Source organism: Lissotriton helveticus, chromosome 2_1, assembly GCF_964261635.1.
Source record: "Lissotriton helveticus chromosome 2_1, aLisHel1.1, whole genome shotgun sequence".
NCBI lineage: Eukaryota > Metazoa > Chordata > Amphibia > Caudata > Salamandridae > Lissotriton > Lissotriton helveticus.
In genome coordinates, this window is record NC_136059.1 from 794,503,269 (window position 1) to 794,515,812 (window position 12,544).

A 12,544-nucleotide genomic window follows, 5' to 3' on the forward strand; every position below is an offset into this window, starting at 1 on the left:
TGAAGTAATAAGGACCCACCTCTCGATACCTCCAATTCCGAATGCAATTATTACACAGAATCTTGGAGTGATCAAGCGGGGGGGAAAAGGGAATTAGGAAGGGAACAGCAGGGAAGGAGATCTGAAAAGGAAAAGTTAGTAACAAAATACTTCAGAATCCAAAGTTGTCTGATGACCTTTAAACCCAAAATGGGAATTTTCTGGAACACAAGCCTCTAAACATAACTCTCTAAAGATCCAATAGACTTCTGGTAATTTTCATTCATTAACCACATTCCTATTCACTATTTTGTTTATTCTCATTTCTTGTGAATAGCGACAGATTCTTATTTCAAAGAAATAACACCACACTTCAGTAAAGTAACTCCTTTACCAAAGTTTGAAGAGCAACCTCATAAAATATCGCTATGTTGTCTTTCACATAAGCTTCAGAAAAAATCACCTTTTGGCCTTTTCGCCAAAAATCCCAATAATGAATTGCGCCAAGGTATACTGAGATTGAAATAGAATTTACGCGCCTTTAATTAGCATTGCGCTCTTCATAAACATTAAACAACCATTGCCAGCAATGAGATGAATTTCACTGTTCAAAGAAACATAAAGAGATTCAGACTTTCTGTGCATTTAAATCATCTATTGTAAATAGCAGCTTAATTTACACCTTTAAATCAGGAAAGTAAACCTTTAGACGATTTGCGCCATAAACACAGATTTCTTATTCCCTACCTGTAGAGTACGACCTACTCTACTTGACTGGAGGTCAACCGTCCCCTCTGGACACTCTAAACGACTCTTCTTGTCAGGAATTCGAAAACGGAGGAAGCTGGAAACTGCCACGCCCCCTGGGTCGATCACCGAAAGCCTCCGGTGATTTCTTCAGCCAAAAAGCAGGATCTGCCAAAAACAAGATGGGGAGCAAGAAGAACCCACAGCCTCTCCCTAGAAACGACCAGAATAGTGAGCACAGGAAACAGGGCGCTGTCGCGTAGGTTAGCGTGCCTACGGCGCTCACGCATGCGACCAGACTGTGAAAGCTCACGCATTAGGCGGAACATCATTAGACAGCGTTTTAAGGCTACACAGATATTCTAACATGGATGCAAGACAGATGCACAAGCAGGCCTAGAACACATCAGCCACCAACGCCCTCCCAAGGAAGAACGATGCATTTTGCCACACGGGTACCCCAGCATGCTGGGTGGGGCGGGCCCTAGACCGCAAGCCACCCGAGCCCTGACACATACCTCTGCTGATGTTGATAACGGGAAGTGCTGCCTATACTGAAGGCTTGGGATCTTGTTTTTTTCAGGTACAGTGATGACTTTAATCTTGCTGCATCATGTTGACGAAAATATTGAAACAAATGATGTGAATTTTTGGAAATTATAGTTGTTACTTTGTAAATGCTATGGTATGCAATTGAACATTTGACCTCTGTTGATGTGTATATTGTCAGACAAACCATTACTATTTCCCTGCCCTATCAGAGGAACTTAGAGGCCTGATTTTACTTTTAAGTCATGTACCTAAAATACATTGTGTGGGCTTTTGTTACAGAGTGGGGTGAAGGGATTTAGGGTTTCAAAGGGAAGAGCTGTTCTGGTGGGCTTTAGCGGTGAAACCTAGGGTTGTTTGGCTCTACTGCTCCACAGTCCACAGGAAAGTTGGTAGTAGCTAATGGTGATCAATCATAGGCTTCTCAGGGAGGTTAGTATGGGCTTACAGTACTCTCAGACACTAGGACTTGGACTACAGTGAGTACAAACACTGAGTATCACAATGTTTCCTAAAAAATAACTAAAACATAACTTTATGTCATTTTTAAATACCACACACAAACGACATACAGTTTCAGATAGGTAAAATGTAAGCCTGCCTGTGAACTCCACTCCGCTTGCAGAGTTTGCGGAGTTTTCTGCACTCCGCATTACGTGGAGCTTGCAGAGTTCAAAAACCTCCACTGCGCATGGCAGAGCAGAGTTTTTTCCTTGCTCCCGTTCGTCAATGTCAAGTTGGCGAGCGCGAGTGAGGAAAATCCACCTCCAGGCGAGATAATTCCTTGTTTGCGATTGTCATCATCAAGTTGGCAAGCGCGAGCGTACCCCACCGACCTCAAGAACTTCCGCCCCATCTCGCTCCTCCCTTTTCCTGCCAAAGTCATCGAGAAGACCGTCAACAGACAGCTCGCCGCCTTCCTCGAGACGAACGGATCCCTCGACCCCTCACAGTCCGGTTTCCGAGCCAACCACAGCACCGAGACCGCCCTGATCGCAGCCACCGATGACATCAGATCCCTGCTCGACAACGGGGAAACAGCGGCCCTCATCCTCCTGGACCTCTCCGCAGCGTTCGACACTGTCTGCCACCGCACCCTAGTGCAGCGCCTCAGCAACATCGGAATCCAAGAGAAGGCACTGGAGTGGATCATCTCGTTCCTCGCCAGAAGAACCCAGAGAGTCCGCCTCCCCCGTTCAGATCCGAAGCCACCGAAGTCATCTGCGGCGTACCACAAGGATCATCACTCAGCCCAACCCTCTTCAACGTCTACATGAGCCCTCTCGCAGCCATCGCACGCCAACGCAACCTCAACATCATCTCCTACGCCGACGATACCCTCTGATCCTCTCCCTCACCCACGACCCTGCCACCACCAGAGCTAGTCTACACGAGGGGATGAAAGAAGTCGCCGAGTGGATGAAGAACAGCCGCCTGAAACTGAACTTAGACAAGACGGAAGTCCTCATCCTCGGATCATCGCCCTCCGCCTGGGATGATTCCTGGTTGCCCCCTGCCCTGGGCACCACTCCCAAACCGACGGACCATGCACGCAACCTCGGCTTCATCCTGGACTCCTCCCTCTCGATGACCAGACAAGTCAACGCCGTCTCCTCATCATGCTTCAACACCCTGCGCATGCTCCGCAAGATCTTTCGATGGATCCCCACCGAAACCAGGAAGACCGTCACCCAGGCACTCGTCACCAGCCGACTGGACTACGGGAACAACCTCTACGCCGGAACCACAGCCAAACTTCAAAAAAGACTCCAACGCATCCAGAACGCCTCCGCACGACTCATCCGGCCACCTGAGAGACCTGCACTGGCTCCCCATCAGCAAGAGAATCACGTTCAGGCTCCTCACCCACGCACACAAGGCTCTCCATGGCCTGGGCCCAAAGTACCACAACGACCGCCTGACCTTCTACACGCCCACCCGCCAGCTACGATCGACTAGCCACGCCCTCGCCTCCGTACCACGCATCCGCCGAGCCACTGCCGGAGGAAGATCCATCTCCTACCTGTCAGCCAAGACTTGGAACTCCCTCCCCATCCACCTTCGGCTGACCCAGGACCACCTCTCCTCCAGGAAGCAGCTCAAGACCTGGCTGTTCGAGCAGTGACGTACCCCTCTCCCCCAGCGCCTTGAGACCCTCCCGGGTGAGTAGCGCGCTATACAAATGCCTTGATTGATTGATTGATTGATTGACAATAAGCCTCCCAGCGAGATTTCTCAACGCGGGGGTGTCAGGGTTCTCGTTGCGAGTGGTATGATCGTGACCACTTGCGTTGAGAAACTGCCTGTTCGCGATGAGAAAGCTACCGCTCGGGTAAAAATCTCCTTGATCTGCAGAAAGGAAAGCAGTGCCCGCTTTCGCTGTGCATGGTGCCGTTCGCGATGATTGCACAGTGCGGACAAGCATCCGGCACTGAAAATCACCACAAACTGCATTTTTCTATCACACTCCGCCGCTTGCGGAGCTCTGCGTAGAGCAGCGGAGTTTTTTCCACTTTGCGGAGTTTCGCGTAGCGCAACTCCGCCCAGCGTTAGTAAAATGCAGGTGTGAGGCAGACATCCAGGGTTGAGGTTTCCCTGTACCTCAACCCACAACCTTTTGTAGAGTTGGGTCTATTAGTGAGATACACAGTGCAGTGGTTGCAATGCCCTTCGATTCATCTGTGACTGAATTTTTACTAGAGACTGTTGAACAATCTTTGCACATCAGAAGAAAATGGCATCCCATCCATATGCAATCTGCTCTTAACGTAGGCATGTTGTGCCACAGCTCAGTGAATCAGCTGAATCACTCTGCACAGCATACACAGGCCAATGTGCAGTGCTCTTGAGTGACTTATGTGTCCATCACTCAATGTCCAACTCAATGTAAATGACTCAATAAAATGGACTAGTTCTTGCACTTTTCAAACCCCATCCTACTCATTGTCATGAGTGACAATAGTGTTTGCCATAGTAGTTTGTTACTCAGTTGATAAGATGTATCATCATCACCTTGACACTACTTTTCCAAGCCATTTGCTTTGATTTTGTCTATCATTATAATAATTTCCATTAGTTCAAAAGGCAACATTCAATTGGAAAAACTAACACCCAGAAGGCTATGTTAAATAAAATCCCAGAACTGCAACAGCTTTGTCCTTTGACATGGATTCATAGTTGTCCGTGTACAACTGGCTATTTTTGATATGGCTCTGCAGTGGCTCTGTATATGCTATATGATTATGAGAAGAGTGGGTGGAGTTTAAAGTGAGATGAGTAACTTGTTAGATAAACCTGTGGCATGGGGAGGTTTTATATGTGGTCCAAATCTAAGATCATTCCTGTATTATTGTTTTCCAATATGAGTTGTGTGAAGGAGCAGTTTGGTCTGACAGGGAAGACATTATAAATTGTGATGACATAGGCAAAGTAGTGAGTTGAGCCAGACATCAGGTAGAAAACTTCTGTGGTAAGGGAAGATATTTGTGCTACGAATTGAGTTGTCAAAGTGCGGAAAGGGTGATTTATTTTAGTAGGAGAGAGCTAGTGTTTGCATTTATCATTCTTTACTCTGTCTACAATTGCCACAATGTCTTCAATGTTGAGTATAGACAACACTTTCTCCTCTCAGAACAATAGGGTAATAGGCCTAAGAGCCCCACCACTAGGTTACAGGACATATTGGTGTGCCCTGAGAGGAGGCATTTCACTCTTCCCACAGGTCATTCCACAGATGGCTGATCTCTTACTCTGAGTATTCACCTTATCAGTGATTCTTGCCCACATTTCCCTTCTCTGGTTCATGGTTGTTGTATGGACCCAAATCGACCACCACACTTAACAAATTTTCTGATAATCCGGATTTACTTCTTCCAGATATCTTAATATTCTTTTGCAGGCAGATCTGTTGCTTGTGCTTCAAGTTGTGAATGGTATACAGTTTGTGTGGTTAGAGAAGTGTCTTTTCTAGTTGGAGTTGTAGGTGTTGTTGCTGAAACGATATTCAGCAGATGTATGTTAAAACATGCATCCGGCAACATTGACAGACAAGTCTGCCATCAGAAACCCCCTACACCATTGCTGTCTTCCATCAAGAGTTTACCATCATCCAGCTAAGACAATGGACAACTCAAAATAGGGAGGATGCACCTTCGCCATACCAATATTGCTAGACTAGTGAGTGAGGACAGAGTATGGGGACCAAACACGGCTGACTGAAGTATCCATAGGGGCAACTCTGTATACCTAGAAACAAGTTGGTTCCCTTTGATTTATCTGTATTAAAATAATGGTTCATAGGGGTTTTGTTACACACTATGGCAGCCCATGAGTGAATCAAAAAGCAAAGGAAAATATAACATTAAGACATATTTAGGGCAAGATAGAAAATCAAAACAGTAAAACACATTGATTGATATACAGTGATACTTGTGAAGGTGAAGTGTAAGTGAAAAAGTGACAAAGTGATAGATGCCCATAAGGCAAAAACAATCGTCACAGGTACAGTTCATCTACACCTTGACATCAATCAATGTTCAGAGGTATTGTGTCAAAATGTCTCATTCATGACCAAGCAAACAATTGATGACATTTCGACTCTCAAAATAATTTGGTCAGGTCTTCCTCAGGACAAGACAACACGTAGCAACCTGTAGTAAAAAACGATAATAGGGCCCATGAATCCATCATGACACAAAGGCTGCAGTGTGCATTGTAAAGCCCTGCATTGTAAAATATTTTGCAGAGTAAAAAATGTGGGGTAATGGCACAGTGTGGAGTAGAGAGACATATTCTTCGCATTCTTCTATAATCACCTACTGCATAAGTATAGGGGTACAAAAAGCAGACCAAAAATAGGGCACACATGTACATCAGAACCCAAATCAATTCCTGGAAGAGGACTATCAGATTTGCAAAATAATTGTGGAAACTGAGACCGGGTTACTCATGGGGAACAACTTTTGGTCCCCAAACCATGACACAAAAGGGAATAACGTCTGACTTTTGTCAGCACATTTAAAGCAGCTAGCACTGAGACCAAGCATATTCTACATAAACATTGGCACATGGTCCAAGGTGTACTTGACACCCACAAGAAACCTATATGTTTCTTTAAAAAACATTTGTGACATGGTAGTAAGTGTTGTCCTCCTGAACTCCAATCCAATTAAAATACATTTTAGTGGGGTTTAATAATGGTAATTGGACTGGTACTTGCATGATTTGTAAATACTGTTTAAAGACTAACAACTTTGAACATAATGGTGCCAAATATACCCTAAGGCAATTCAGCAACTGCACCACAAGAGGGGTCATCTATGCCCTTTTAACAAGAAATATGCCTATCAAACCACCCCGAAAGTGAAAAGCAGTAGTGTACAGCATCGCAGCTGTATCAAATGTGGTACCAAAGGAGCAGCATGGGTTGAACATGACAAGAAGTTTTGTCGGACTATTGAATATATTAGGTAGCAGATTATTGAAGTCATATGTCCACACTCATAAGATGGAAATTTTGCAGCCACATTGGCACTCCATGAATGCAGATAGATGGAGCATGTAAACATGGACTTAATGGGATTGATGAGTGGGGTTATCAGACTAAACTAACATAAAATGAGTTGTAAATTGTTTTTGTGTTTGTGTGTGTGTGTGCTACTCCGGAACCCATAAAGGATTAGTGTTGAATTAGTGTAGTGAAATATGAAAGTAATTTGAGTGGTGGATAGATTAGTCAGTTATTTGGATTGAGAAGGATAGCAGAGGTTTGGAAGAGGGAAAAACGCTTGTATTTATATAGCGCGTATTACCCCTGATAGGGTGTTGAAGCGCGTTTTTGGCGATTAGCACACTACTCCAGAACCCATAAAGGATTAGTGTTGAATTAGTATAGTGAAATATGAATTTAATTTTAGTGGTGGATAGGTTAGTCAGTTATTTGGATTCAAAAGGATAGCGGAGGGATAGAAGAGGGAAAAACGCTTGCATTTATATAGCGCTTGTAACCCCTGATGGGATGTCACTGACCATGTCATGAATGATGTAATATGTGACATGATCAGCAGTGGATTGCGGGTGCGCGCTATATAGTTAGTACAACTAACTATATATGCGAATTTCAATGGTTTTGTGTGAGTAAAATAAGGTTTTGTAAATGCTAATTCCTAACTATATATGGTCTATAACCTATGGTTTTTTCAGTGAATTTTCAAGGTTTTGTAAATGCTAATTCCTAACTATATATGGTCTATAACCTATGGTTTTTTCAGTGAATTTCAATGGTTTTTTAATAGCAAATATCAAAAGCTTTAAAATGTATTCTTCTTTAATTCAAAAAATATATTTTATATGTTTTTAATACAATTTTTTATGTATTTTTTTAATTATTTTTTTTTGTTTCGCTCCCGGTCCGCGAACCGGGTAGCTTCCCGTTAGCTCAATTTGGTGCCGCGACCCGGTCCGCGAACCGGTAAACGTTCCGTTTGCGCAACTGCCGCGTTAGAAAACAACATCGTGACGCGTCGCGTAAGCGCGACGTATCGTGTTGTCGCGTAATGCGTCTTATGACGCGCCGCGTTAACGCACCCGTAAGTGCTCCGGAGCGCGAACCGAGGCGCGAAGCGCAGCTCCCCGGAAGCGATCCGGGGCGCGGCGCGCAGCGCGTAACGTAAGCGTAACAGGTCATGTGACTTGTTATTAAAACTTTTCATTGGTTCATTGCACTTTTGGTTTCCTAATGATGTAAGGCTAGGTCATGTGACCTAAAAATAACACTTTTCATTGGTTTAGAACTATTTTTTTTCCAAAATGATGAAAGCCCACACCTTTTTTCTCACTCTGACTTTCAACTCTGTGAGAGGAAGACCTATTTTGCTTACTAAGAAATGGCTTCAGTAGTAGCTGCAGCTGGTGCACCCCCATGACCACCACCACCTCCTAGGAAGAGAGGACCACCTCCTCAGGTTATCCTTCAGCAAGAGGAGGAAGAAGAGGAAGATGAGGAAGAGGAGCAAGGGAGTAGGCAGTTTTTGCCTGAGAAGCCAAGAAGGTCCCATGTAAAAGAAAATTTCATCTGGCAATTTTACAAATTTCCCCGGGGCCACAAGAAAGTAAATGCCCGCTATGTTACCTGCCTCATCTGCAAAAAAGATCTGTCCAGAGGGACAGATAAGAAGTACAGCTATGGCAATTACACGATGCATCGGCATATGGAGAGGTGGCACCCTATAAATTATAGTGCTGCGCAGGTACGTGACCTGCAGGAAAACCCCCCTCCTGTGGCCAGTACATCATCTGGAGAGGCAGTGACGGGACCAGAGGCGAGGGAGACGGTCCCCAACATCCAGTTGAAGTTCGGAGAAGTGAAGCAAGTGTGCATTTACTGCGGCAAACTACTTTGCTACAGGGAGAGTAGCATAAATTTGATCAATGTAGCAATTGAAAATCATAATTGTCCAAAACGCCCCAGAAAGTAAATTATCTTTTTTTTTTGTTGCTCCTGTGGAGCCCGTTATAATCAATGATTTTCGTTTCCCACCCCCCAAAAAAAATATAAAACCGTTCAAAAAATACAAAAAAAGTAAAAAAATGTTCAGAAAAATAATTAAAAAATATAAAACAACAAAAACAATAAAAAAAAAGTTCTTTTCAGAACTACCTCCCCTTTATAAAAAATTGCTAGAATGTTTAGCACTCTGGCAACCTCTATTTCTTTTGATTCGCTTCCCGGTTCGGGCGCCGGTACGCGAACCGGAAGCGAAACAACAAAAAAAATTTTTTAAAAAGGAAGATTGAGTATAAGGGAAGGAAACAGAGAGTAATGTTAAAAGAAAGACAGCTAGAGGGAGTAACACAGAGATACTGTTTAATAGATCTATTTACCGAAGAAAAGATGTAAGAGGGTATAATTGAGAAACACAAAATAGATAAGGAAGTGAAGGAAAAAAAGGAGAGTAGAAGAATAATAAACAAGAGTTTCTTAGAGAATGTGAGTGAATGTTGAAATTAAGAAGAAAAACAGTAAAGGATGTGGAATGAGAGGTAGGGATAGAACCGGACTAAAAGAACAATCCTGAGGGAAAGTGTTAAGAAAACAGTGAGCGAAAGTAAATAGGAATAAAACAAGATGTATGACAGTGACTAAGGTTAAAACATGTGGAATAACAGAGAGAAAAAAACAGAAAGCAGAAAAGAAGAAGTGACAGAAAAGGAATGATTGAAACAGCAAAGAAATGTAAATAACATAGTGTGCTTGAACTACAGGGAGAAAGCATAATGAACAAGTAGTGAAAGAGTGATGAGTCAGAGACAGTGAGAGTAATAGAGACGGAGTGAGTGAACAGGAGTGAGGAACTATGAGAACAGAGGGACTGAGAAAAGGAGTGGAAGGAGTAGAGTAAGTAAGTAGTAGAAAAAGGAATGAGGGAAGTAGCAAAGGCAGGAAACTGAGGGTTAAAAAAATGAAGCAGTGGAACTAATAGAAGTTAAATGTGATAGAAATGTAACGAAAAGAGTACAAAACACTTACCTTATAATTGTCGTTAACTTAGTCACTTGTTATTTTTATACTTTCAATCTGTGAAAGAAAGAACAAAAATTTGAAAAATATTAAAACATATTTAAAAATTAGAAAAGACAAGGGAAAAGATTGACAATCATCCAATTTTACAAAGAAATAAAGTTAGAGATAAACATGCAGAAAAAAAGAGAAAGAAACGGTGATAGACAGTCAGAAACAAAAAGAAATTGTAATAGAGTAAATTACTAAGAGAAAAAAAAGGAAGATACTTTCAGTGACAGAAAAGAAGGATAGAAGAGAAAACTAAATTGAAGTTGTGTAAGCTACTAAAAGAAAGTGAGTAAGGTAAACTATATAAGGAAAGGGTGAATAAGGAAAAGAGAGTGAGGGAGAGGGGAGACAGAGGACGTGAAGGAAAGAGTGTCAGATACAAACTGAGTGAGGCAACAAAGAAAGATAAATGAGTGAGGGTGAGTTATACTAACTGATTGCACCAAAAAAGGAGAACCCAAAAATATTTAATTTAGAAAACAAAGGGAGGAAAGATGGAAAAGACAAGCGAAGCAGAAGGTCTAAAAGCTGGAAAATGATGCAAGGAAGAAAAAAAGCAGAGTTGGATTAGGGAAACAAAGGTTGAAAGATAAGTGGAGTTAGAGAGCAAGGGTGAAAGGGTGAAAGAGAATAAAACAAAAGGCAATGTGAGTATGTAAGGAGGATTGATAGAAGGTAGTAAAAGATGAGTGAGCATGAGATAAGACGAGTACAAATTAAAATTCACTATACAAAGTACAGAATTAATTATACATGTTAAATGGTTTATTTTTGCTGTTCTCAGAATATATCAAATTTCACTAAAAACAGTGAGTTGAAGGTATTCATCATATATAGCGGGGAAAAAAAACACAATCAAAATGATTGTGTTTAAAAAACCCATATAACATAACTAATCAGAAATCAGAACTCCTTAAAAGTAACTTACTTTCCATGACGTCGAAGGATGTCCTATGAACAGCTTATACTCTGTTGTGCTGTCATTATTTTCAGCCCAAAAACAAAAGAGGGAGGTAGAGCGAAAAGTCTGGATTCTTGCTCCACGGGAATACTTAGATAAACACAGAGAATCCAACAAAAATTGGAAGGAAGGAGAGTGATCAACGTGTGTTGAAGCACTCAGTGTTATGTAAAATACCCCTCACACACCAAAAGGCCCCTTGGTGTCATGCTTCATCATCGGGGTCTTCGCACCCCTCTATCGGGATGCGGCGTGCTGCGACCTACGACTACGCGGGAGCACTAGTAGTGATGACTATGTGTGGTGTTCGGTGTGTGGGGTGTATTTAGTTTAAGTGAGTGGTGGGATGTGGTGAAAAATTAAAAAATACCTGGCACATGAGTTTGAGGAAAAATTTATTCTGAACTCTGGCTGGTATTGTTAAAAGAAGTGCAATGTGAGGTCAGGGCTGTTATATTAGGGAACAGGACCTCTGGTGTGCGTTGTCGACATGTTTCGGAGCAAAGCTCCTTCTTCAGGACGGGGGCACGACCTCCCCACCTTACTCACGTTTTTTTAAATAAAAAGTGTATTATACAGAAAAGTGGCAAAAAATAGGCTGTGTGTGCCTACAGCGGTCTGCTACAAGTTCAATGACTTATGAAGCGGAGCAGCGTGTGGGGGTAGACGGTGTCCATAGCGTCCTGTCATTATTGCAATAATAGCAAACACCCCAGACGTTCTTTTTGCTCATGAAGCCCACAAGCAAGCTGAGAAGAAGGAGCTTTGCTCCGAAACATGTCGACAACGCACACCAGAGGTCCTGTTCCCTAATATAACAGCCCTGACCTCACATTGCACTTCTTTTAACAATACCAACCAGAGTTCAGAATAAATTTTTCCTCAAACTCATGTGCCAGGTATTTTTTAATTTTTCACCACATCCCACCACTCACTTAAACTAAATACACCCCACACACCGAACACCACACATAGTCATCACTACTAGTGCTCCCGCGTAGTCGTAGGTCGCAGCACGCCGCATCCCGATAGAGGGGTGCGAAGACCCCGATGATGAAGCATGACACCAAGGGGCCTTTTGGTGTGTGAGGGGTATTTTACATAACACTGAGTGCTTCAACACACGTTGATCACTCTCCTTCCTTCCAATTTTTGTTGGATTATTTTCAGCCCGCCACTTTCTGAAAGAAAAGCTCCATCGTTTTGACAAATATGTTACATACAATAAATGACTTCTCACTCTCTACCGCACTTCTCCTCAAGGCCAAATCGTGTAAGAGCCATTTATAACTCTTGGAATTCTTCTAAGCAAATCCCGTCATTTTCTTTTTCCGCAACTTTCAGAAAGAAAACGTTCAAGATCACTTTCACAATCCTGTACTAGTAATATCTCACCCTTCTTGCTCACTCATATTCCACATTTCCTATGACACTGATACTGCTTAATATGAGGCAGACTTACACTACCTCTATGACTATTACAATTATTTAATTCTCTTGATCACTGTTAATCACAAAGCAATTTAAAACAGTACATACAATTATATCAACTCCTACAATCATTATAGGCCAGTTACCTACCCTAAATTCTCTCTTGTGAAAACACAAAGTAAGAATATTTTAAGTCAAAAGGCAACATTGTTTCATAGTCAAATGAGAATCATTTCCGAAACACCAGCTTCTTTTACATTTTAAATAAGCTGTGTAATAAGCGGATGTTGTCAAAGGACCTTCATGTC